General features: G+C 39.8%; 1 protein-coding gene across 2 annotated transcripts in view; it reads left to right on the plus strand.

Moving 5' to 3' along the window:
* Positions 1-26627, plus strand: part of SRGAP1 (SLIT-ROBO Rho GTPase activating protein 1) — a 313613-nt gene that overhangs the window by 17149 nt on the left and 269837 nt on the right. The gene's annotated exons all lie outside the window — the stretch shown is intronic.

A 26627-nucleotide genomic window follows, 5' to 3' on the forward strand; every position in this document is an offset into this window, starting at 1 on the left:
CTGTAATCCCAGTACTTTGAGAGGCTGAGGCAGGTGGTTCACTTGAGGTCAGGAGTTTGAGACCAACCTGGCCAACATGGCAAAACCCTGGTCTCTACTAAAAATATTAAAATTAGCTGGACGTGGTGGTGGGCGCCTATACTCTCAGCTACTTGGGAGGCTGAGGCAGGAGAATCACTTGAACCCAGGAGACAGAGGTTGCAGTGAGCCAAGACCCTGCCACTGCACTCCAGCATGGGGGATAGAGTGAGATTCAGTCTCAAAAAGAAAAAAAAAAAAATCTGTGCTTCATTATTCAGTAAATTCTTGAAAAGCATTTTCTGCATCCTGCTGGTTGTGGAAGTGTTTTCTCTGCAAAAAGTCATCGAGATGCTTGAAGAAGTGACAGTTGTTTGGCAAGAGGTCAGGTGAACATGGTGGACGAGGCAAAACTTTGTAACCCAATTCCTTCAACTTTTGGTTGTACAATGTGCATTTGGCCATTGTCGTGGACAAGAACTGGGCCTTTCCTGTTGACCAGTGCTGGCTGCAGACATTGCAGATTTTGGTGTATCTCATCCATTTGCTGAGCATACATCTGAGATGTAGTGGTTTTGCAGGGATTCAGAAAGCTGTAGTGGATCACACCAGGAGCAGATCACCACACAGTGACTATGACCTTTTCTGGTGCAAGTTTGGTTTTGGAAAGTGCTTTGGAGCTTCTCTCAGTCCATCGACTAAGCTCATCATTGCCAGTTGTTGCATCAAATTTTTTGTCACACGTCACAATCCGATCGAGAAATGGTTTGTTGTTTCACAGAGTAAGAGAAGACGGACACTTCAAAATGATGAGTCCTTTTATTTTTGTTCAGCTTATGAGGCACGCACTTATCAAGCCTTTTCACCTTTCCGATTTGCTTCAAATGCTGAATGACGTAGAACAGTTGACGTTGAATTTTTTGGCAACTTCTTGTGTAGTAGTAAGAGGATCAGCTTCGATGATTACTCTCAGCTGGTCATTGTCAACTTCCCATGGCCGGCCACTATGCTCCTCCTCTTTGAGGCTCTCATCTCCTTTGCATAACTTCTTGGCCTACCACTGCACTGTATGTTCGTAAGCAGTTCCTGGGCCAAATGTCTTGTTGATATTGCAAGTTGTCTCCACTGCTTTCTGACCCATTTTGAACTCCAATAAGAAAATCACTCGAATTTGCTTTTTGTCTAACATCATTTCATTGTCTAAAATAGTTATAAAATAAACAGCAAGTAATAAGTCATTAGCAAGAAAACATAAAGTGAGAAACATGCAGTAAAATGATGTATAACATAACCACATTTATGTAAAAACGTGTTCCAGTATCAGACAGCAAATTTCAACAATGCAAAAACCACAGTTACATTTGCACCAACTGATCCTTCCAATGGCATCATTTGTATTTATTTATATTTATAATAGTTAATCTATTTACTTATTGAACAAATGGGATAATTTGCAGAATAGTTAATGTAGACTTTTTTTTTTTTTGGCTGAAAAATACATCATCTATACCAGTGCTACTCAGGCATAGTTCTTAGACCAGTGCTGTGCTGGTCAGCAACATGTTTGTTACCCATCTATGAGGAGATAAGGAAAGCGACGAGGTAAATCATGACATTTCTTTCTTTTTTTTTTTTTTTTTGAGACAGGCTCTCACTGTCACCTGGGCTAGAGTGCAGTGTCATGCTCATGGCTCACTGCAGCCTCAATCTCCTGGACTCAAGTGATCCTCCCACCTCAGCCTTTCGAGTAGCTGGGACTACAAGTGTTCATCATTATGCCCAATTAATTTTTGTATTTTGCCATGTTTCCCAGGCTGGTCTCGAACTCCTGGGCTTGGATCCTCCTACCTTGGCCTTCCAAAGTTCTGGGATTACAAGCGTGGGCCACCACGCCTGGTCTCGACACCGCTTTCTTTATTCAGAAAATCTTGCTACAAACCAATGTCAGTTAAACTAAACAGTGCTTACTGATGTGATACTTTAGATTCTGACCTAAGCTTCTTATCTTATTGTAGATCTGAAATGAATAGTTCACTGACCTTCATCTGAGTAGTGCTGGTCTGCACCATTCCATATAAACATATAAAGAGCTGCCTTATCCCTTTAAGAGTTATTGCTATTACTTGTTTTTCTTTTTTTTGATTTAGAAACAAGATTGTCTTTCAAATGGAATAGTGGTGGCATCTACCAATAGCCACCTCTGTACTTTTATCTGCATCAGTTTCAGTGATTGAGCTTCATTTAAAGAGTCAGCACTGTAGAGGGTGAGACCTTGGATAAAGCCAATTCAAATTATGGCTACTCTGGAACCTCAATTTTTTTTTTTTTTGAAACAGAGTCTTGCTCTGTCTCCCAGGCTGCAATGCAGTGGCATGATCTCGGCTCACTGCAACCTCTGCCCCAGGGATTCAAGTGATTCTCCTGCCTCAGCCTCCCAAGTAGCTGGGATTACAGGCATGCACCACCATGCCCAGCTAATTTTTGTATTTTTAGTAGAGACGGGGTTTCACCATGTTGATCAGGCTGGTCTCGAACTCCTGACCTCATGATTTGCCCGCCTCAGCCTCCCAAAGTGCTGGGATTACAGGTGTGAGCCACTGCGCTTGGTCTGGAACCTTAATTTTTTAATCTGAAAAACAAGTATGATGAATGAATTTTTTTTTTTTTTTTTTGAGTCAGAGTTCACTTTTGTTGCCCAGACTGGAGTGCAATGGTACGATCTTGGCTCACTGCAACCTCTGCCTCCTGGGTTCAAGAGATTCTCCTGCCTCAGCCTCCCAAGTAGCTGGGATTACAGGCTTGTGCCACCATGCCTGACTAATTTTGTATTTTTAGTAGAGACTGGGTTTCACCATGTTGGTCAGGCTGGTTTCGAACTCCTGACCTCAGGTGATCCACCCGCCTCAGCCTCCCAAAGTGCTGGGATTACAGGCATGAGCCACCATGCCCGGCGCTCACAACAATCTTATAAGGTAGGTTCATCTTAAAAGATTCATTCGTCATGATCAGGCTCAGTGGCTCATGCCTGTAATCCCAGCACTTTGGGAGGCTGAGGTGGGTGGATCACCTGAGGTCAGGAGTTCGAAACCAGCCTGACCAACATGGAGAAACCCAATCTCTACTAAAAATACAAAAATTAGCAGGGTGTGGTGGCGCATGCCTGTAATCTCAGTTATTCAAGAGGCTGAGGCAGGAGAATCACTTGAAAAAGATTGCGTGAAGATTAATGATTAAATGAAATTATACCTAAAAGAGCTTAACACTTTTTTTTTCTTTGAGACGGAGTCTTGCTCTGTCGCCAGACTGGAGTGCAGTGGCACGATCTCGCCTCAGTGCAACCTCCGCCTCCTGGTTCAAGCGTTTCTCCTGCCTCAGCCTCCTGAGTAGCTGGGACTACAGGCACGTGCCACCATGCCCAGCTAATTTTTGTATTTTTAGTATAGATGTGGTTTCACCATGCTAGCCAGGATGGGCTCTTGACCTCGTGATTTGCCTGCCTCGGCCTCCCAAAGTGTTAGGATTACAGGTGTGAGCCACTTTGCCCAGCCAGGCTTAACACTTTTTTGGCAAGTAGTAAGGACTCGGTAACAATGAATTGCTATAATAGTATCATTTACTACTACCAGAGGCTATGGTCTTAATTAGTGACAACTTTTTTCCTAAATAATTTAAAACTCATCTCCAAAGAAGTTCAAACTTAACAGATTAAAATCTTGCAAAGCAAATACTAAAAAAATGTGGATTTTAATAGTGTTTTAGAAAAGCAGGGAGGTATTTATCACCAGAAACTATGCTTTGCCCAATGTTAAAGAGTATTGTGTTGTTAGGCTTTCTATAACATTTGGCTACAAAGAGACATTTTGTTACAATTTCTTATATCATCATTAAGAGAATCTCAAGGGCTGATAGATTTTATTTTCAAATAAATATATATATAGAATTTTTAATTTTTTTTGAGACATCTCTTGCCCAGGCTGGAGTACAGTGCCACGAGCTCAGCTCACTGCAACCTCCACCTCCCAGGTTCAAGTGATTCTCCTGCCTCAGCCTCTTGAGTAACTGGTATTACAGGCATACACCACCACGTCCAGCTAATTTTTTTTTTTTTTTTTTTTTTAAAGACGGGGTTTCACCATGTTGGTCAGGCTGGTCTTGAACTCCCGACCTCAGGTGATCCACCTGCCTTGGCCTCCAAAGTGCTTGGATTACAGGTGTGAGCCACCACGCCTGGCCAATTTTTTTGTATTTTTAGTAGAGACAGGGGTCTCACCAGGTTGGCCAGCCTGGTCTCTAACTCCTGACTTCAGGTGATCCACCTGCCTCAGCCTGTCGGTTCTGGGATTATAGGTGTGAACCATAGCACCTGGCTATATGTTTCTACAGGGTCTTTCTCTTTTACCCAGGCTGGAGTGCAGTGGCATGATCTCAGCTCACTGCAGTCTTGACTTCCTGGGCTCAAGTGATTTTCCCACTTCAGCCTCCCAAGTAGCTGAGCGCACCAGCAAGCCCAGCTAATTTTTTTGTAGAGACGGACAGGGTTTTGCCATGTTGCTCAAGCTGGCCTTGCTATATGCCAGCCTTGACCTCCCAAAATGCTAGGAGTATAGGCATGAGCCACTGTACCAGGCCTGAATTCATGTGCAGTGGGGGAGTACTGTATTAATAGGGGGAGAGGTAATATTTCAGTAAGGAGAATATTAATAGGGGGAGAGGTAATATTTCAGTAAGGAGAATATTAATAGGGGGAGAGGTAATATTTCAGTAAGGAGACCACTCTCACCATAAGATCTGTAAATGTCTCCTTAACTTTTAAGTGATAGCAATAGTTCCAAAAGATCAGACCACTTCTTTATTCTCTTGATGTCTCTAGTTTTGACTTATCTGTTGATAAGATCTACTTTTAGTATAATTTTCAGAAAAGTGAATTGCTATGATTTTATTGTTAGTGGTGGTATTGTTGCTATAGATATAGATTGCTCTTCCGTTAACCTGCACTGGTTGTTCACTAGTCGTGTCAAAAATAAATAAGCTGCCAGACAAATTTAAAAAAACCAATAGTTATTCCATCTGGCTGTCAAAGGTGTAATCCTCCCATTTGCTTCCAGATAGGAGATATATATATATATATATATATCTCCTGTTAAGACACTAAGGTCTGTTTTGTGCTGCTGTAACAGAATACCACAGACCAGGTAATTTATAATGGAAATATATTCATTGGCTCACAGTTCTGGTTGCTGGGAAGTCCCAGGTGGAATGTCTGGCATCTGATGAGGGCCTTCTTGCTACGTCATCCCAGGGCAGAAAGGCAAAGAGAGGATAAGAGATAGGGCAAGAGGGGACCAAATGTATCTTTTATAAGGAGCCCACTCCAGAGATAACAATAATGGCATTAATCTATTCAGGAAGCCAAAGCCCTCATGGTCTGATCACCTCTTTAAAGTCCCACCTCCCAACACTACTGCACTGGGGATTAAGTTTCTAACACATGCTTTTTTGGGGACACATTCAAACCACAGCACCCTTCTAAAACACCCAAAATAGATACTCACTGAATGTCCTTGGTCAGCTTATTCTCATAAGTCTTCCATAACTTAACTCTGATTTTTCCTGTGTTCATCTATAAGTATTCACTATGCCATTAAAGTCTTTATAATTTGATTGTCTCCTTAATGATGAAGCAGAAGAAAGCTTGGGTTTATACTGATATTTGTAATCTAATCCAAAATGCCTGAAATCCTATATGAAAGTTTACTATTAGGTTGCTGCAAAAGTAATGGCAAAAACGGAGATTACTTTTCATCAGCCTAGTAGATATAATATGAATGTTGCCTGGGGTTATTGTTAATGTCTTAGTAACAGCAGCGTACATTTACAGTGTGTTTTTTTACGGAGATCATATTAGTGTCACATTACAGATAGGTAAAAAGAAACTCAAAACTTAGAAACTTGAGGTCATTTTCCCAAGATCACATACCTGCTAAATGGTGGAGCCACCAGGGTCCAAACCTGTGCTGTAACTATCCTGCAGCGCTGCATCAGGGTGCCATCTTAAAAAGAGGTTAAATACTTACATTGCATGTCATTCATTCTGTTTAAACTTCCAAAACACTAGGAAGAATGATTGCCATCTTCGACTTAATAAATAGAGTTTTAAGTTCAGATAAAAGTCTGCATTTTTTTGTTTTTTGTTCAACAACTATGTGCTAACATAAAGTTGTTGTTTTATTATTACGTCAGTGGATTACTTGAGGAAACTCATGGTGAAGCTACCTCTTCATATTCATTAGAAAAGGTGGTTTGGGTAGAACTTGCCCTGAGGAGAAGAAATAAATTTAAAATGAAAAAAAAAAAAAGAAAGAAAAGGCAGTTTGGGGAGAAACATTTTTTAAAATCCTAAATTGGAATGAATACTCTTGCTAAATGCAGTGTCCTACTCCTGTGCGTAATAGGAATCACTGCCTCAGCTCCTTGTTACTTCCACCACATGGCTTTGCTAGTTTCCAAATGAAGAGGTTTCTCCCTATCTTTATTTTATTTATTTATTTAAGAGAGTCTTGCTCTGTGGCCCAGGCTGGAGTTCAATGGTGCGGTCTCAGCTCACTGCAACCTCCACTTTGGAGTTCAAGTGGTTCTCCTGCCTCAACCTCCTGAGTAGCTGGGATTACTACTACTAAAAAATGACCAGCTAATTTTTGTATTTTTAATAGAGATGGAGGTTTTGCCATGTTGGCCAAGCTGGTCTTGAACTCCTGAGCTCAAGCAATCTGCCCACCTTGGCCCCCCAAAGTACTGGGATTAGGGATCATAGGAGCGAGTCACCACACCCAGCCTTCCTATCTTGATTTTCTTGGGAAATAAATTGTATCTCTTCAGTTTCTATCTCTTCTCTTGATTTTATTTAAGTGTTCATTCACCTTTTGTTGTTGGTCCTCTTTGAGTGGTGCTAGGAATTCTGGTAGAGCCACTTGACACTGGCCCCACCTCAAGACCCCAGATTTGCATTTCTAACAAGTTACCACCTGAGACTGTTGCTGTAGGTTAAGGACCACACTTTGGGAACCACTGCTGTAAAAATCAAGCAATTTTGTAACTTACTTAAGTTAGTCAATTTAAATGCTAATTTCCTCCCAATTGCCCAAAGATCTTTTACCTTTCTTAGAGTTGCTCTCAATGGATATCAAATCATGGCTATTTAAACTAAGATTCTTGAAAATGAATGTAGCTTCTTACTTTTTTGCTTTGCCATTTTTCCTTCATTTTCATATTTTATTACTTCCTCAAATTATAAAGCGCCTTTTCATGCCACACCTGGGTACGCTGAACTCTAAAGTGGGCGCCTGATGAGCCCGTGAGGATTAACGGTTCAATTTCCCTGCAGATCTGCATGTGCTTTTGAACTAAGGAAAAAGAACACAGGGCAATGTAACCCTCCTTAGGGCTTCGCGAGCATGTTTCGGTTTTCTGCAGTTACCACCAGCTCTTAGGACAGGCATCACATTTGACACCTGACTCTAGAACTACCGAAGTGCAAAGTTTTTGTAGGTTATGGCTCATGTAAGTTAGTGTGAAGTTGGGAGTTTTTCTTTAAATAGAACATTTTGTTATGTTTCATGAGAGCTTTTGTTTGATTATTTTTGTACCATAGGTCTACTGGCAATTTATAAAATTGCTTTAGCAATAGTTACATGTGATTACAACTTACATGAGGGGTAGGATCTCAAGTCAGACAACAAGGAGAAAACATTTTGTAAAATTACACTTGAAAATCCCCAGGTCACCAAGAAGTGCATCCATGAAAGCTCTAAAACCAGAAATTAATATAAGTTTCCCTTTGCTTATGGGCTGTGGCCCCACCCTTCCCCATGGCCATGGTCTAGTTGAAAGAGGGAAAAGGATGTTAGGGGAAATAGGATTTTGCCCTTTCTCCTTTATTCCCTTCCAAGTAAACATAGACATGTGGTTCAACTCCAATAAATTAAATGCACTTGTACTGTGACTCCATTATATTGTTAAGATAATTGAATTACTTGATTCTGGGTCACTGGTTTAAATTCTTTTACAGTCATGCTGGAATTAAGTATCATAAGTTCATCCATTCATTCAACAAACATCTATTGAATATCTTTATAGATTCATCAAGGACAGGGATTTGTTTTTTATTGGGGCACTTGTTTTGTCTTATAGTAGTCACTCAGGCAGAGTTTGTTGAATAAACAGTGAAACACAGTCTATGTCTTTTTGTGGTTTGTATCCTGGTTTTAAGGTGGAAAAGTAAACAAAAATTTGCCATAGAGTGTATTAGAGATACGTTACTTTATGGAAATGTTGTGGAGGAAGAAATTCATTTTGCCTGCAAGAGTACAATGCAAAGTCATGAGAGAGACATCTGGGCTAGACCTTGATGGATGAGGAGGAGTTAGTTCTCTAGGAAAGGAGGGGCATTCCAGGTAGAGGAAAGGCTTCTCAAAGCATTCTAAAATGTTTCCTTTTTAACAATCCTGAGCTTAGTGTTTTAAGTGCCTTGAGCAGAGTAGTTTAAGAGATAAGAATAGACAGGTAATGCTAATGATAGCTAATAGCTCTTGGGCATATAGTTTGTACCTGGCAGTGTAAGTCAATTTTATGTTATTTTGCTTAAATCTCACAAGAAATACTCACTACAAATCCCATAATCTCATTTTCTCTATTAGAAAACAGGAAAATTGGCCCGGCATGGTGGCATATGCCTATAATCTCAGCACTTTGGGCGGCCAAGGCAGGTGGATCACCTGAGGTCAGGAGTTTGAAACCAGCCTGACTGACAAGGTGAAACCCAGTCTCTACTAAAAATACAAAAAATTACCTGGTTGTGGTGGTGCATGCCTGTAATCCTAGCTATAGGAGTCTGAGGCAGGAGAATCGCTTGAACCCAAGAGGCAGAGGTTGCAGTGAGCGGAGATCATGCTATTGCACTCCAACCTGGGTGTCAAGAGCAAAAATATGTCTCAAAAAAAAAAAAAGAAAAAAGAAAGAAAAAGAAAACCGAGGAAAGTTGAATTTACCAGAGATGACATAGCTAGTGAGATAACATCTATTATGTTATATATGCCTTGGCTGAATGCCATATAAACGTTAGATTTTGTGAACAGTAGGGAGCTATTCAAAGTGATAAGGTCAAAGGTGAGTGTGAAGGATAGATTGAAAACCCTGAGTGGAAGGAGGCCAGTTTAAAAGTCTCCTTGTACTCTTTAGTAGCATGCTGAAGCCTTCAGTTTCATCTTGACCTTGAAAGATATGAAGGAGATATGAGAGGTGAATCAAGAGGACTTGATGACTCATGGGAGGGAGAAGTGACTGATCTATGAGGTTTACAGAGTGGAGATTAAGACACACAGTGCTGTACTGGAAGAAAATGTCATCTTTTTTAGTTGTCTCCTTTTCTGTTTTTTTGTATATGTAATATCTAAAATATATTCACAGACTAGCAGACATGCATAACCTGTAAATGTAGAAATAGACACACATTGAGATGATGCTCATTTTTTCTTTATGGGGTCTATCATCAAAATGTTTGGAGTTGCTGGGTATGGTTGCTTGCACCTGTAATCTCAGGTACTAGGAAGGCTAAAGTGAGTAGGAGATCTAGGCTACAGTGAGTTATCATTGAACTACTGCACTTCAGCCTAGGTAACAGAGTGAGACCCTGTGTCTTAAAAAAAAAAAAAAAAAAAAAAAGGCTTGAAGTGAAGACTACTGATTCAAGCATATCTAAGAGATGAACCACCATACAGAGGTAACTAAACCACTGGGGCACGAAAGACTGAAGAGGTGAGGTGAAAATATGATTACCTGCACTTTTACGTCTGCAGGTGATCATTTTAAGTTCTTTCTCCTTTGAACCATATGTTTTTCTGCATTTCTGAATAATCCAAAGCAGTTTTATTTTTCATTATTATTTATTTTTGAGATGGAGTCTTGCTCTGACGCCCAGTCTGGAGTACAGTGGTGTGATCTCAGCTCACTACGACCTCTGCCTGTTCTTCTGCCTCATCCTCCTGAGTAGCTGGGACACAGCGAGCACCACCACACCTGGATAATTTTTTGTATTTTTGGTAGAGACAGCAGTTTCACTATGTTGGCCAGGCTAGTCTTGAACTTCTGACATCAAGTAGTTTGACAGCCCTGGCCTCCCAAAGTGTTAGGTTTACAGGCATGAGCCACTGTGCCTGGGCCCCAAACATTCTTAAAGTCAGGATAAAGGTACTAAAGGGAAAAAGGTATTCCTTTCTTGTGGGAAAGATTCTGTTCAATCTGTTCTTGGCCTTGGAAAATGTTAGAAGTGGAATGGACATTAATATCATTTAATCCAACTTCTCTCTACCTATTCAGAATCTCAGACACGTAGTAATATGGCTTTTGCTTGAATCCTTTCAGGGGTAGGCAGCCAAGCCCTTCACAAGGAAGTTTGAACAGATGAATTGGTAGAGCTCTTCCTTTTACAAGGCACAATTTGCTGCCCCATTTGCAACTTTTATATATTTCCTCCCCTTTAAAAAGTTATAAAACCAGTAACACTATACATAGTGCTGTACAGTTTTCCAAAGCACACTTGTACGTATGCAGACAACACTTGATGCTCCCAATTCTCTTATAGAGTGGGCAGGCATATGTTTGTTCTGATTAAATCAACGAGGAAGGCCAGGTGCAGTGGCTCACGCCTGTAATCCCAGCACTTTGGGAGGCTGAGGCAGGCAGATCACTTGAGGTCAGGAGTTCAAGATCAGCTTGGCCAACATGACAAAACCCCATCTCTACTAAAAATACAAAATTAACTGGGCGTGGTAGCACACACCTGTAATCCCAGCTACTTGGGAGGCTGAGGCAGAAGAATTGATTGAACCCAGGAGGCGGAGGTTTCAGTGAGCCAAGATCATGCCCTTGCACTCCAGCCTGGGCAACAGTGTCCTCTATAACTTAGGAATCAGAGCACTGTTTGTGAGATTAAATTAGGTAACTCTTGGAAAGTTGTTGTGAAAGCTTGGCTTAGAGTTAGAAGTAAAACAAATGTAAATTTCTTACTTTTCCTAATTCTTGCTAATAAATTTAAAAACTCTTCATATGTCATGTTTATCTTTGTTAAATTTTCTGTTGGGGGTTCAGTTCCATCATGTAAGCCACTGCAGATTACTTTATACTTCCGTCATTTGTCTTTTTTTTTTTGAGACAAAGTCTTACTCTGTTGCCCAGGTTGGAGTGCAGTGGCACAATCATAGCTCACTGCAGCCTTGAGCTACCAGGCTCAAGAGATACTCCCACTTCACCTCCTAAGTAGCTGGGACTATAGGCACGAACCACCATGCCTGGCTAATTTTATTATTTTTATTTTTTTCTAAAGTCAGGCTCTTACTCTGTTCCCTGGCCTTCATTTGTCATTTTAGTTATAATAATCATTAATGCCATCTTGATTTTGAGAAGGTGAGAAATTTGACTATTTCAAAAATCATGAAAAGATGCATTATCAGAAAGAAATTTAAATGATTTCCAGTTTAAGGAACTTGACTGTTTTTTAAATATTTTATTTTATATGACATGAAATGGGTTACCTGACTGCATTGCAGCCATATTAGTACTAAGTGGGAAGGAATGAGGGTAACTGTTCCTTTTCATTTGGAATGTTCCCTTCATGGAGTCAATTATGTGATAAATGCGTATGTATTTCTTTGGAATTAAGTATTTGAAGAAGAAGGATCAGTTCTGTTGGAATCAAAATTATCTTTTTGCTCTTCTCATATTGTCTGTAGAGAAAAAGTATTTTATTTTTACTGAGAAATCTGCCACTTTCAGGGATTTTACATCTTGATAGACGTGAACGCCCTTTAACACCTGCTAGCTAATGAAAGTGTACGTTTAGACTGCCAAACCGTGAACTTTCTGAGGACTGAAATCCAGTCTGAATTTTCTCTTTGTTATTGGCACATGACACAGTGCCTGTCACTTAGAATGAAATAATAGTTGTCTGTTGATTGAAGGAAATGTTACTTATCACTGTATCCATTGATATATAGTGAATATAGATTTATTAATAAATATTGGGAGTTCATGCTGTATCTTCTAGGTTGAAAAATACATTTCAGATAAAATATATACATTCAGGAAAAAGAAATAATTCTCTTCACAAATGTACAGAATTCTATTGAGTGCTTCTCTATATAAGAACAATTAAAATGTAGGAAATGCTTTATCAACAATAATTGCTCTTTAGAGTAACCTAGAAGTTTTCCTCTGAAGAATGCATATATTCACTTGTCCCCTAACACTTTGGTAATGGGCATATTGCCAGGGTCCCTGACTGAACTCACTCAGTCCAGAATACCAGTCCTACAGTCTCTACTTTTAGCTAACAATGGATAGCCATATATGCACATGTGTGTGTGCACGTGTGTGTGCACGTATGTGTGTGCATGCATGTGTGTGTTTTAGGCTCGTTCTTCAGGTTTAATCAAATATATTTCTCCAAAGATGAAGAATTTTCCCATTTCCTGTTTTTGATTTTTTTTCCCCAGTAAGCTCAGCTTTGCAGGGAGTCCATTATCTGTTGTATCAATTTTCTAGCAATTTCTTGGGCTCTTGAGGGACAAGCTGGGAAGAATTCAAGGCCAGATACAGTGTGGCGAAAGTATCCCCAGTTATGACTCTCAACAGTTTTGGAAAATGTTAGTAAATAATTTGGAAAATGAAGGATGGTGCATTCAGCGTATTCCTTCTCTCCATGGTGGAGTTGTTTATATACATAGTTTTTGCTATGTTCAGTTCCTCTCTGGTAAAATGCTCCTCTTTATTTTATTTCATTTGAGTCACTTTCTCAATCAGTATGTTTTGTATGCCAAATTCCAGATCTTTATATTTTCTTCTACTGTTTTGCCATTTAGATTTCTCGACACAAATTTAATCTGAGAAAAAATAATCCTAATGTCCTGACTTCTTGTGGGAAATTAAGAAACTTCAGTTTTACTGGCTTTTTCTGAAATCTAGAGTCTGATGTTTGCCACTTGAAGTCTTCTAAATTTAATTCCCATTTGATGTAAACTCTTCTTTTTTTTTGGAGACGGAGTCTCGCTCTGTCACCCAGGCTAGAGTGCAGTGGCACAATCTCGGCTCACTGTAACCTCCATCTCCTGGGCTCTGGCGAGTAGCTAGAATTACAGGCATGTGCCACCATGCCTGGCTAATTATGTATTTTTAGTAGAGACAGAGTTTTGTCATGTTAGCCAGGCTGGTGTTGAACTCCTGACCTCAGGTGATCTGCCCTCAGTTGCCTTGGCCTCCCAAAGTGCTGGGATTACAGGTGTGAGCCACCACGCCCAGCCAAACTGTCTTCTTTAAAAAAAATATGTTCCACGTTATATTGTCAATATGTTCCTTGTAGCTAAGGAACATTTGCTGCATGGGTTGACCATACACAATGAGATGTAATTTTACTTCTCAGTTGGAATTTTTAAGGATAATAGTCTATGTAGTTGAGGGTGGTATGATAAATGTAATTTCTCACTAGGAGTGGGAGTGAAAATTGATACAGTCTTTCTAGAGTATAATTTGGCTCTGTAATCTTACTTTTAGAAGTCTTTCTAGAGGAAATAATCAGAGATGAGGATGAATATTATGCATTAGAATGCTCATCATAGTTTTCTTTAAAACATCAAAGTTATGACTGGGAGCGGTGGCTCACACCTGTAATCCCAGCACTTTGCGAGGCTGAATTGGGAGGATTGTTTGAGCCCAAGGAGTTCAAGACCAGCCTGGTAACACGATGAAACTCTGTCTCTACAAAAAATACAAAAATTAGCCAGGCATGGTGGTGTGTGCCTATGGTTGCATGTAGCTACTCAGGAGGCTGAGGTGGGAGGATCACTTGAGTCTGAGAGGTGGTGGTTGCGGTGAGCTGAGATCTGCACCACTGCATTCTATCCTGGGTGACCAAGTGAGACTCTGTCAGAAAGAGAGAGAGAGGAAAGAAAGAAGGAAGAGACAGGGAAAGAAAGGAAAGAAAGAAAGAGAAAATGACAAGCCACATAAATATTCAAGAGCCAATAAATAAATCAATTATGGTATGTAAAAGTGTAGGAATAATATGGAACCATTACAAAGTATGACTTTTGAAGAGTATTAAAGGAAAAAGAAACTCTTTTAGAAATCCCATGAACAGGGAAAAATATGATGGATAAAATACAGTATATACCAGAATATATTACAGTTATTATTTCTGAGTAAATGGGATGGACAGTTTTTTAAAAACTTCTTCTTTGTGTGTTTATTTTCCAAATTTTCTATAACAAATGTATAATATGTTGATGATTAAATGAATGAAGATATAAGCACTAGAAGGATGTCTGGCCTTATAGTGAACTCTCAAATATGAGATTTCACTGTTGCTATGACGTAATTACTTTTATAATACATAAAGTATTTTTAAAAACTCACTCTAATTATAATTAATTATTAATTATTTGTGTAACTACTTGTTTAATGTTTGTCCTGTATCCTCCATCGACTTTGGTCCTTCATAAAAATTTTTTTTTGAGATAGGATCTTGCTATGTTGCCCAGGCTAAGTGCATGATCATAGTTCACTGCAGCCTCAGCCTCCTGGCCTCAAAGGGTCCTCCCACCTCAGCCTCCTGAGTAGCTAGGACTACAAGCATCTGCCACCACATCTAGCTAATTTTTTAGTTTTGTGGAGATGAGGTCTCACTGCATTGCCCAGGCTGATCTTGAACCCCTGAGCTCAAGTGATCCTCCTACCTCTGCCCCTTAAAGACCATATCTGTCAAATACAAGCTGGCTCTAATACCCAGCACATAATAAGTGCTCAGTCAATATTTGGTGTATGTGTGTGTGTATTTGTTTGGACTCTCAAAGATTAGGTTTCTAAATATTTTCTCTTTTTTTACTTCAGTTTTTTAGCAGGAAGGTTGCCAGTGAAAAAGCTGTACAAATGTTAGCTGCTCCCAATTGAGAATTTTTATGTTCTTATGAATGTTGAAACGTATGTAAATGAAATTGCACAGTGTTAAATGGTATGTTGTTGAACCAGAAATATGTTTATTGGCTTATTTTATGTAAAAAATGGCACTGAGATTTCTGTAAAATTTTTTAAAAAGTTATAGTTTTCAAAATTTACAACAGAACTCAATAAATAAGATCATGACAAAGCTATCTTAGATATCCTTTTTGATTGGTCCTAAGATTATAACTTTAAGCAAGAATGGGGACACTTTTTTTTTTAAGAGATGGAGTCTCACTCTGTCACCAGGCTGGAGTGCAGTGGTACGATCTCAGTTCACTGCAACCTCCACCTCCTGGGTTCAAGCGATTCTCCTGCCTTAGCCTCCTGAGTAGCTGGGACCACAGTTGTGTCCTACCACATCCAGCTAATTTTTTGTATTTTTAGTAGAGACGGGGTTTCACCACATTAGCCAGGATGGTCTCGATCTCTTGATCTCGTGATCCGCCCACCTTGGCCTCCCAAAGTGCTGGGATTACAGGCATCAGCCACTGTGCCTGGCTGAATAGGGATACTTTTAACAGCTTGGAAGGTATTTTGGTGGGACAGTAGGAGTGTATTTGTTCATATGAAAACCTACAATTCTATAAAAGAACGTAATTTGAATCTGTTTAAAGGTCTCTGCAATATACAAAGTTTCTTAGTTGTAGTCACTTCCCAAGATGTGCTGATCACTAAGAAATAAGGGAACTCAGCTAGAATTACCAGCTGCTGTTTATAAAACCAAATGATAAAATTCACTTAATGAAAGTAATGTGCTGACAGCAGTGTTTATTGTTTAAAACATAACAATCATGTTTATTGTATCTCTCTGAGACAGCTTTGCTGAATATAAGTTAAATGTAGCAGAGGAAATCCAGAGTAATTCACTTTTTTTTTTTTAAGTATGTTTATTTACACGAAACCAACATAAAAAGTTTGAAGAATTCTTTGTCAGAGGTCTTAGTTTTCTAGAGTTAAACTGAAAAGACTGAAGAAATGGTAAGTAGCTACCATTTTTGGAGACAAGAAATTAAGAAGTACAAACTCAGAAAACACACTTGGGGAAAATTTTAATATCATGAAACTTAGACCTTTGAACTTCGAAAGACCTTACAATCCACTTGATGGTGATATTTGGAATTTCAGATATAGTGTTCAAATATCATAGGATAGAAAAGAATAATCAGGGAGCTTAATGCAAGCAGAACCTTGTAGCCTGTTATGGGAAGTATCATTTGGTTAAGCCTGCTAAGTTGCTGTAAATGAATGTTAATCGCATTTTATCAGCTGCCTATACTATCTTTATTATATAATATGAATATTATGACCCTGGAAATATGTTTAACTGTGAAATTACAGTGTTTGTGGAACTCAAATTCCAAAAAGCACACAACTCTCTGATGGAGAGGAATTATATTTAAATACTACAAAATTCAAGATGTTTTACCATTTAACACTACTCTGTATCTTGTGGGAGAAGCATTGTTTTTGGCTAAAATACTGTGACAAACAGAATGATGTATGCTAATGTTGACTTCTGAGATAAGCATGTGATTTAGATAATTTATTGTTTGCACAAAAGTCAATCACCAACTAGAGTATTTTAGCTTTTTAGGATCAGGTAGGATTTAACTATTTTCTCAATATAGTTTATATCATTTTGATTGACTGCATCCTTATCTTCTTGGAAATTATTAATGTACCTTTTAAAAAATATGAACCAGACTTTGGACTTGAACTTCCCCTTCTAAAGCTGCAACAATATTGAAATTGAAAATAATAAGCTGGGCACAGTGACTGATGGCCATAATCCCAGCGTTTTGGGAGGCCAAGGTGGGCGGATCATCTGAGGTCAGGAGTTTGAGACCAGCCTGGCTAATGTGGTGAAACCCCATTTCTACTAAAAATACAAAAAATTAGCCGGGCATGGTGGTGCTTACCTGTAATCCCAGCTATTCTGAAGGCTGAGGCAGGAGAATCCCTTGAACCTGGGAGGAGGAGGTTGCAGTGAGCCGAGATCGGGCCATTGCACTCCAGCTTGGGCAACAAGAGTGAAACTCCCTCTCAAGAAAAAAGGAAAAAGAAAAAGAAAATAATGTATAGGAATGCTTCTTTAATTGTGTAATCTTTTTATTTTTTGTGTATATATATACTTTGGGGAAAATTGATTCTCTGCTAGTGCTTTCTTCTTTGCAAACATAAACCCATGAAAAGTATTTTTCCCTTTGGGAAAATTTAAATGCACATTGTTCCTCTGGAAAATATAATCTAATAGGAAAATACAGTTCACATTAGAACCAAAAAAAGCCTGTAATTAAGATGTGTCTTAGTCACATTTTCTTTCTGTCTTTTGTTAAAACCACAACAGGGACTCATTCAAGTAAAAAAAGTTGTTGGGTGGGTGGAATATTGTTTTCAAATGTTATAGTAATGTTATAGTGTTACAACTATCTGGTTACTTCATCTTGATTGCCAAAAATATTAAATTATCATTTTATAAATTTTTGATATAAAACTTTATTTATGTTTTGAGGGGAATTTAGATGTGTGCTGGTGTCTGCTGTCAACATCAGCGAGGTTTTAGGGTCAGAGAGTGTTGAGACCAAATTCTGGATCCAGCACTCAGCTTAGATACCATCTTTCTAATCAGGTTACTGAATCTTGCTGGGCATCAGTGGCTCCTCCTTCATAAGGTTGTTAGACAGATTACTGAAATCCTTACAAATATGTGGAAAGGGCTTGGAATGTTTACCTGGAGCCAATGATGATTGCACATACTGCTGTTACATAGTTGATGATGGAGCCTCTATGTTGTGGGCTACTTAAAACCCTTTGCCTTTCTGCCATCTAGATTTGGGAGAATTAGCTAGACAGTACACCCTCCTTTAAAAAGCTGACAAAAGAAAAACATCAAGAATGCAGGTCAGTCTCTTTTTATCTGATAACAACATTAGAGAAGTATTGCTATATCATATTCTTGATCCTAATGCCTGAAATGAGATTGGGCATTTGTTTATGGATATCGTTATCTGTACTGCTGCCTGCTTTATTAGTATAAAGCAACAGTGGGCAAACTTTTCCTGTGAAGAGCCAGGGAGCAAATATTTGAGGCTTTATGGGCTCTTTAATTTTGGTCACGACCTCTCTATTTTACTGTCGTAGCCAAGACTAGTCTTACACAATATGGAAATGAATGGGATGACTGTATTCTAGTAAATTTCTCTTTGTAAAAATGGATCATAGTTTTCTAATCTCTGTGGCAGATAATTGAGAGTATGTTTGTATCTTCTTTTTAAATCAGAGATAAATTCTTCCCCCAAAGTTGTAATTGTTCATTATTTACTTCCTCTATTCGTGTGTGTGTGTGTGTGTCTGTGTGTGTGTATAGAGTATGTATATCTGATAAACTGTTAGCTTTTGATTTCTGAAGCTGTGCAGAAATTGATTTTTATTTATTTATTTTTAATTGCATTTTAGGTTTTGGGGTACATGTGAAGAACATGCAAGATTGTTGCATAGGTGCACACATGGCAGTGTGATGTGCTGCCTTCCCATCACCTGTATCTGGCATTTCTCCCCATGCTATCTCTCCCCAACTCCCCACTCCCTGCTGTCCCTCCCCTATTTCCCCCCAACAGACCCCAGTGTGTGATGCTCCCCTCCCTGTGTCCCTGTGTTCTCGTTTTTCAACACCCACTTATGAGTGAGAACATGCAGTGTTTGATTTTCTGTTCTTGGGTCAGTTTGCTGAGAATCATGGTTTCCAGGTTCATCCATGTGCCTACAAAGGACACGAGCTCATCGTTTTTGATGGCTGCATAGTATTCCATGGTGTATATGTGCCACATTTTCCCTGTCCAGTCTATCATCAATGGGCATTTGGGTTAGTTCCAGGTCTTTGCTATTGTAAATAGTGCTGCAATGAACATTCGTGTGCATGTGTCCTTATAGTAGAACGATTTCTAATCCTTTGGATATATACCCAGTAATGGGATTACTGGGTCAAATGGAATTTCTATGTCTAGGTCCTTGAGGAATCGCCACACTGTCTTCCACAATGGTTGAACTAATTTACACTCCCACCAACAGTGTAAAAGTGTTCCTATTTCTCCACATCCTCTTCAGCATCTGTTGTCTCCAGATTTTTTAATGATCACCATTCTAACTGGCGTGAGATGGTATCTCAATGTAGTTTTGATTTGCATTTCTCTAATGACCAGTGATGATGAGCATTTTTTCATATGTTTGTTGGCCTCATTTATGTCTTCTTTTGTAAAGTGTCATGTCCTTTGCCCACTTTTGAATGGGCTTGTTTGTTTTTTTCTTGTAAATCTGTTTTAGTTCTTTGTAGATTCTGGATATCAGCCCTTTGTCAGGTGGGTAGATTGCAAAAATTTTTTCCCTTTCTGTTGGTTGCTGATTCACTCTAATGACTATTTTTTTTGCTGTGCAGAAGCTGTGGGGTTTGATTAGGTCCCATTTGTCTATTTTGGCTTTTGTTGCCAATGCTTTTGGTGTTTTGGTCATAAAGTCCTTGCCTACGCCTATGTCCTGAATGGTTTTGCCTAGGTTTCCTTCTAGTGTTTTTATGGTGTTAGGTCTTATGTTTAAGTCTTTAATCCATCTGGAGTCAATTTTAGTGTAAGGTGTCAGGAAGGGGTCTAGTTTCTGCTTTCTGCACATGGCTAGCCAGTTTTCCCAAACCATTTCTTAAACAGGGACTCCTTTCCCCATTGCTTGTTTTTGTCAGGTTTGTGAAAGATCGGATGGTTGTAGATGTGTGGTATTACCTCCGAGGCCTCTGTTCTGTTCCATTGGTCTATATCTCTGTTTTAGTACCAGTACCATGCTGTTTTGATTACTGTAGTATAGTTTGATTACTTGTAGTATAGTTTGAAGTCCGGCAGTGTGATGCCTCCCGCTTTGTTTTTTTTTTTTTTTTTGCTCAGACTTGACTTGGCTATGCAGGCTCACTTTTGGTTCCATATGAAGTTTAAGGTGGTTCTTTCCAGTTCTGTGAAGAAGGTCATTGGTAGCTTGATGGGAATAGCGTTGAATCTGTAAATTACTTTGGGCAGTATGGCCATTTTCACGATATTGATTCTTCCTAACTATGGAAATGGAATGTTTCTCCATCTGTTTGTGTCCTCTCTTATTTCGTTGAGCAGTGGTTTGTAGTTCTCCTTGAAGAGATCCTTTACATCCTTTGTTAGTTGTATTCCTAGGTACTTTATTCTCTTTGTAGCAATTGTGAATGGCAGTTCATTCTTGATGTGGCTCTCTTTAAGTCTATTATTGGTGTATAGGAATGCTTGTGATTTTTGCACATTGATTTTGTATCCTGAGACTTTGCTGAAGTTACTTATCAGTTTCAGGAGATTTTGGGCGAGATGTTAGGGTCTTCTGTATATACAATCATGTCATCTGCAAATAGAGACAATTTGACTTCCTCCTTTCCTATTTGAATACACTTTATTTCTTTTTCTTGCCTGATTGCTCTGGCTAGAACTTCCAATACTATATTGAATAGGAGTGGTGAGAGAGGGCATCCTTGTCTAGTGTCAGATTTCAAAGGGAATGCTTCCAGTTTTTGCCCATTCAGTATGATATTGGCTGTGGGTTTGTCGTAAATAGCTTTTATTATTTTGAGATATGTTCCATCAGTACCTAGTTTATTGAGGATTTTTAGCATAAAGGACTGTTGAATTTTGTCAAAGGCCTTCTCTGCATCTATTGAGATAATCATGTGATTTTTGTCTTTGGTTCTGTTTATGTGGTGGATTACATGTATAGACTTGCCTATGTTGAACCAGCCTTGCATCCCTGGAATGAAGCCTACTTGATTATGGTGGATAAGCTTTTTGATGTGCTGTTGCAATCAGCTTGCCAGTATTTTATTGAAGATTTTTCATCTGTGTTCATCATGGATATTGGCCTGAAGTTTTCTTTTCTTGCTGAGTCTCTGCCAGGTTTTGGTATCAGGATGATATTGGTCTCATAAAATGATTTGGGAAGGATTCCCTCTTTTTGGATTGTTTGGAATAGTTTCATAAGGAATGGTACCAGCTTCTCTTTGTACGTCTGGCAGAATTCGGCTGGGAATCCGTCTGGGCTTTCTTTGGGTGGTAGGCTCTTAATTGCTGCCTCAACTTCAGACCTTGTTATTGGTCTATTCAAGGTTTCGACTTCTTCCTGGTTTAGGCTTGGGAGGATGCAAGTGTCCAGGAATTTATCCATTTCTTCCAGGTTTACTAGTTTATGTACATAGAGTTGTTTGTAATAATCTCTGATAATGGTTTGTATTTCTGTGGAATCTGTGGCGATATCCCCTTTATCGTTTTTTATTGCATCTATTTGATTCTTCTCTCTTTTCTTTTTTATTAATCTGGCTAGTGGTCTGTCTATTTTGTTGATCTTTTCAAAAAACCAGCTCCTGGATTTATTGATTTTTTGAAGGGTCTTTTGTGTCTCTATCTCCTTCAGTTCTGCTCTGATCTTAGTTATTTCTTGTGTACTGCTAGATTTTGAGATTTTTTGGTCTCGCTCCTCTAGCTCTTTCAATTTTGATGATAGGGTGTCGATTTTAGATCTTTCCTTGCTTCTCATATGGGCATTTATTGCTATAAATTTTCCTCTAGACACTGCTTTAAATGTATCCCAGAGATTCTGGTATGTTGTATCTTCGTTCTCGTTGATTTCGAAGAACATCTTTATTTCTGCCTTCATTTCATTGTTTATCCAGTCAACATTCAAGCCCATTGTACAGTTTCCATGAAGCTGTGCTGTTCTGAGTTAGTTTCTGAATTCTGAGTTCTAACTTGATTGCACTGTGGTCTGAGAGACTGTTTCTTATGATTTCTGTTCTTTAGCATTTGCTGAAGAGTGATTTACTTCCAATTATGTGGTCCATTTTAGAGTAAGTGTGATGTGGTGCTTAGAAGAATGTATATTCTGTGGATTTGGGGTGGAGAGTTCTGTAAATGTCTATTAGGTTTGCTTGTTCCAGGTCTGAGTTCAAGTCCTGGATATCCTTGTTAATTTCCTCTCGTTGATCTAATATTGACAGTGGGGTGTTAAAGTCTCTCACTATTATTGTGTGGGAGTCTAAGTCTCTTTGTAAGTCATTAAGAACTTGCTTTATGTGTCTGGGTGCTACTGTATTGGGTGTGTATATATTTAGGATCGTTAGCTCTTCTTGTTGCATTGATTCTTTTACCATTATGTAATGTCCTTCTTTGTCTCTTTTGATCTTTGTTGTTTTAAAGTCTATTTCATCTGAGATGAGGATTGTAACTCCTGCTTTTTTTTGCTCTCCATTTGCTTGGTAAATCTTCCTCCATCCCTTTATTTTGAGCCTTTGTATATCCTTGCATGTGAGATGGGTTTCCTGGATATAGCACACCTATGGGTTTTGGCTTTTTATCCAATTTGCAAGTCTGTGTCTTTTGATTGGGGCATTTAGCCCATTTACATTTAGGGTTAATATTGTTATGTGTGAATTGATCCTGCCATTTTGATGCTAGCTGGCTGTTTTGCCTGTTAGGTGATGCAGTTTCTTCATTCTGTTGATGCTCTTTACCATGTGGTATGTTTTTGGAGTGGCTGGTACTGGTTGTTCCTTTCTATGTGTAGTGCCTCTTTCAGGAGCTCTTGTAAAGCAGGCCTGGTGGTGATGAAATCTCTGAGTACTTGCTTGTTCGTAAAGGATTTTATTTTTCCTTCACTGATGAAGCTTGGTTTGGCTGGATATGAAATTCTGGGTTGAAAGTTCTTTTCTTTAAGGATGTTGAATAATGGTCCCCACTCTCTTCTGGCTTGTAGGGTTTCTGCTGAGAGATCTGCTGTGAGTCTGATGGGCTTCCCTTTGTGGGTAGCCTGACCTTTCTCTCTGGCTGCCCTTAGCATTTTCTCCTTCATTTCAACCCTGGTGAATCTGACGATTATGTGCCTTGGGGTTGCTCTTCTTGAGGAATATCTTTGTGGTGTTCTCTGTATTTCCTGGACTTGAATATTGGCCTGCCTTGCTAGGTTGTGGAGATTTTCCTGGATAATATCCTGAAGAGTATTTTCCAGCTTGGATTCATTCTCCGTCACGTTCAGGTACACCTATCAAACATAGATTAGGTCTTTTCACATAGTCCCATATTTCTTGGAGACTTTGTTCATTCCTTTTTGTCCTTTTTTCTCTAATCTTGCCTTCTTATTTTATTTCATTGAGTTGATCTTCGACATCTGATATCCTTTCTTCTGCTTGGTCAATTCAGCTGTTGAAACTTGTGTATGCTTCGCGAAGTTCTCGTGTTGTGTTTTTCAGCTCCATCAGTTCATTTATATTCCTCTCTAAGTTATTTATTCTTGTTAGCATTTCATCAAATCTTTTTTCAAGCTTCTTAGTTCCTTTGCATTGGGTTAGAACATGTTCTTTTAGCTCACAGAAGTTTCTTATTATCTACCTTCTGAAGCCTGATTCTGTCATTTCATCACACTCATTCTCCATCTAGCCTTGTTCCCTTGCTGGTGAGGGGTTGTGATCCCTTGTGGGAGGAGAGGTGTTCTGGTTTCGGGTGTTTTCATCCTTTTTGCGCTGGTTTCTTCCCATCTTTGTGTATTTATCCACCTGTCGTCTTTGTAGTTGTTGACTTTCAGATTGGGTCTCTGCATGGACATCCAGTTTGCTGATGATGAAGTTATTTCTTTCTGTTTCTTAGTTTTCCTTCTACCAGTCAGGCCCCTCTGCTGTAGGACTGCTGAGGTCCCCTCCAAGCCTCCTTGCCTGGGGATCACCTGCAGCAGCTGCAGAATAGTAAGGGTTGCTGTTAGTTTCTTCTTCTGCTATCTTTGTCCCTGAAGGATACCTGCCTCATGGCAGTCTGAGCTCTCCTTTATGAGGTGACTCTTTGGATATACGGGGGTCAGGGAGCTGCTTGAGGAGACAGTGTGTCCTTTATAGGAGCTCAAGTGCTGAGCTGTGAGCTCCATTGTTCATTCAGAGCTGCTGGGCAGGTACGTTTAAGTCTGCTGCAGCAGAACTCATAACCACCCCTGCCTTTTTTTTCCCCAGGTTCTCTGTCCCGAGGAGGTAGGGCTTTATTTATGAGTTTCTGTTGTGCTGCTGCCTTTTTTCAGGGCTGCCCTGCTCAGCGAGGAGGCAGCCTAGTCACTGTCTACCTCCAGAGGCTTTGCTGAGCTGTGGGCTCCACCCAGCTGCTGTGTGAACTTCCCTGCAGTCCTGTTTATATGGGTGTAGTTAGAACTGCCTAATCAGTGGCAGCCCACCTCTGTAATGGCAGACTCTCTCGGTAATGGCGGGCTGCCTCAGCAATGGCGGACTACCTCCATAGTGGTGGAGTGCCTCGGAAATGGTGGACGCCCCTCCCCACAGAGCTGGACCGTTCCGGGTTCAGGTGTGCTTGCTGTGAAACTCTCAATCCAGAGCATTTCAGATTGCTGTTTTTTTGTGGGGGTGGGACCAACCGAGCCTGATCGCCTGGCTCCCTGCCTCAGAGCCCTTTTTTTTTTTTTTTTTTTTTTTTTTAGTTGGAGGGTCGACTGTCTCCCAGGTGTTCCAGTTGCCTGTTGAAAAGGCGCCGGGATCTGTGTGATTTCCCGTGCGGCGACCCACTGCACCAGCTGAAACAGCCGTGCTGAGATTCATGGCACTTCTTTGCCTGGGAATCTCCTGGCCTGTCTCCCTCTTTCAGTCCCCTTTTTTATCAGTTGAATGGGCGACTCTGTCGAAATTGATTTTTCTAGTCAGTTTGACCACATCTTTAGAACAGGGTAGGGATGACAGGGAATGCCTTGTTTGTCTGTGATATTAAACCATTACACCTTTTTACTCATAATTGAGTAGATTTTGAGTTACACTGGACAGAGTCCTGCCTTTACAGTGTTGAATAGTCTGTTTCACAGTCCACCTCCTAGCTGCAAAGTCCTTGGCTAGTGATACAGCTTTTGTAGGGATCAGTCTTCTCATCTGTAGCATAGTGCTAATTCTAACCTTGTTGGGTTGCTGAGAATTGAGTGAACATGCATTTAAAGGCAGACCTCAATGCCTGAAACAGATAAACCCAATAAACAGTAGTTCTTTAAAACTTAAATGAGAATCATATTTTGAAAGCTAAATGATTTTTGAAAAACTTTACTGTTAATTTACGTTTTTTTCTTTTCTTTTTTTTTGAAACAGGGTCTTGCTATGTCACCCAGGCTGTAGTGAATGGTGATCCTACCTCACTGCAGCCTCAGTCTTTCAGGCTCAAGTGATCCTTCCACCTCAGCCTCCTGAACAGCTGGGACTATTGGTGAGCACCACCATCCTGGCTAATTTTTAATTTTTAATTTTTTTATTTTTAGTAGAGATGAGGTCTTGCCATGTTGCCCAGGCTGGTCTTGAACCCTTGGGCTCAAGTGATCCTCCAGCCTTGGACTTGCAGAGTGCTAGGATCACAAGTATGAGCTTCCTCACTCTGCCCTTTGTTCTTTTTAAGGAAGAAAAACGCATCTCTGCGTACTTATATACCCTGAATTATTTGGAGTTGTGCCTCTCAGACTATCTGTGGTGAAGGCCTAATTTTTTTCCTAATTTGTCATGAACTGATGGTTTTATAAAATACAGTACAATGAATTATTAAAAAAGAAGTAAAAACACACACAAAGCCCCCATTTTAACAATGAGATCCAGTAAACACATACATTTTCTAAATGCTTACTCTCAATTTCTCTGTATTTCTTTGGGGACTGGTAATAAACAATTGGCAGACCAGTACTGATCCATGAGCCACACTTTTAGGAGCACTAAATTAGAGGGAAGCAAGTTCATGGCAATTTATTTAAAACATTCATATCAATTACTCTTGGATAGAATTAGTCACTTAATAGACAATGAGTTTATCTCTTCTTCTTTAAAAGTAGTTACCAACTGTAAGTGGAAATTATTTACTTACCCAAGACCATGTTCAACAGCCTCCCTCCCCATAATGTAAGATTGTTTGGTTTGAGGTAACTGGAGATCTCATAGGGGAATAAAACTCAATGGTTGTCTCTAGACCAGGGTGGCCCTTGACTGGAGTATCCCCATCCATAGGAGGTTGATATGGTTTAGCTGTGTCCCCACCCAAATCTCATCTTAAATTGTAGCTTCCATAATCCCCATGTGTTGTGGGAGAGAGCTGGGGGAGGTAAATGAATCATGGGGGCAGGTTTTTCCTTGCTGTTCTTGTGATAGTGAAAAAGTCTCATGAGATCTGATAGTTTTATTAAGGGCAGTTACCCTGCACACACTCTCTAGCCTGCTGCCATGTAAGACATGCCTTTGCTCCTCCTTTACCTTCCACCATGATTGTGAAGCCTCCCTAGCCATGTAGAACTGTGAGTCCATTAAATCTCCCTCCCCTCCTCTCCCCTCCCCTCCCCTCTTCTCCCCTCCCCTCCCCTCCTCTCCTCTCCTCTCCTCTCCTCTCCCCTTTTTTTGAGATAGAGTTACTCTGTCACCCAGGCTAGAGTGCAGTGGCACAATCTCAGCACACTGCAACCTCTGCCTCTTGGGTTCAAGTGATTCTCCTTCTTCAGCCCCCCACAGCAGCTGG

This window comes from Aotus nancymaae, unplaced genomic scaffold, assembly GCF_030222135.1.
Source record: "Aotus nancymaae isolate 86718 unplaced genomic scaffold, 86718_ANA_hifiasm-v0.15.2.pri h1tg000016l, whole genome shotgun sequence".
NCBI lineage: Eukaryota > Metazoa > Chordata > Mammalia > Primates > Aotidae > Aotus > Aotus nancymaae.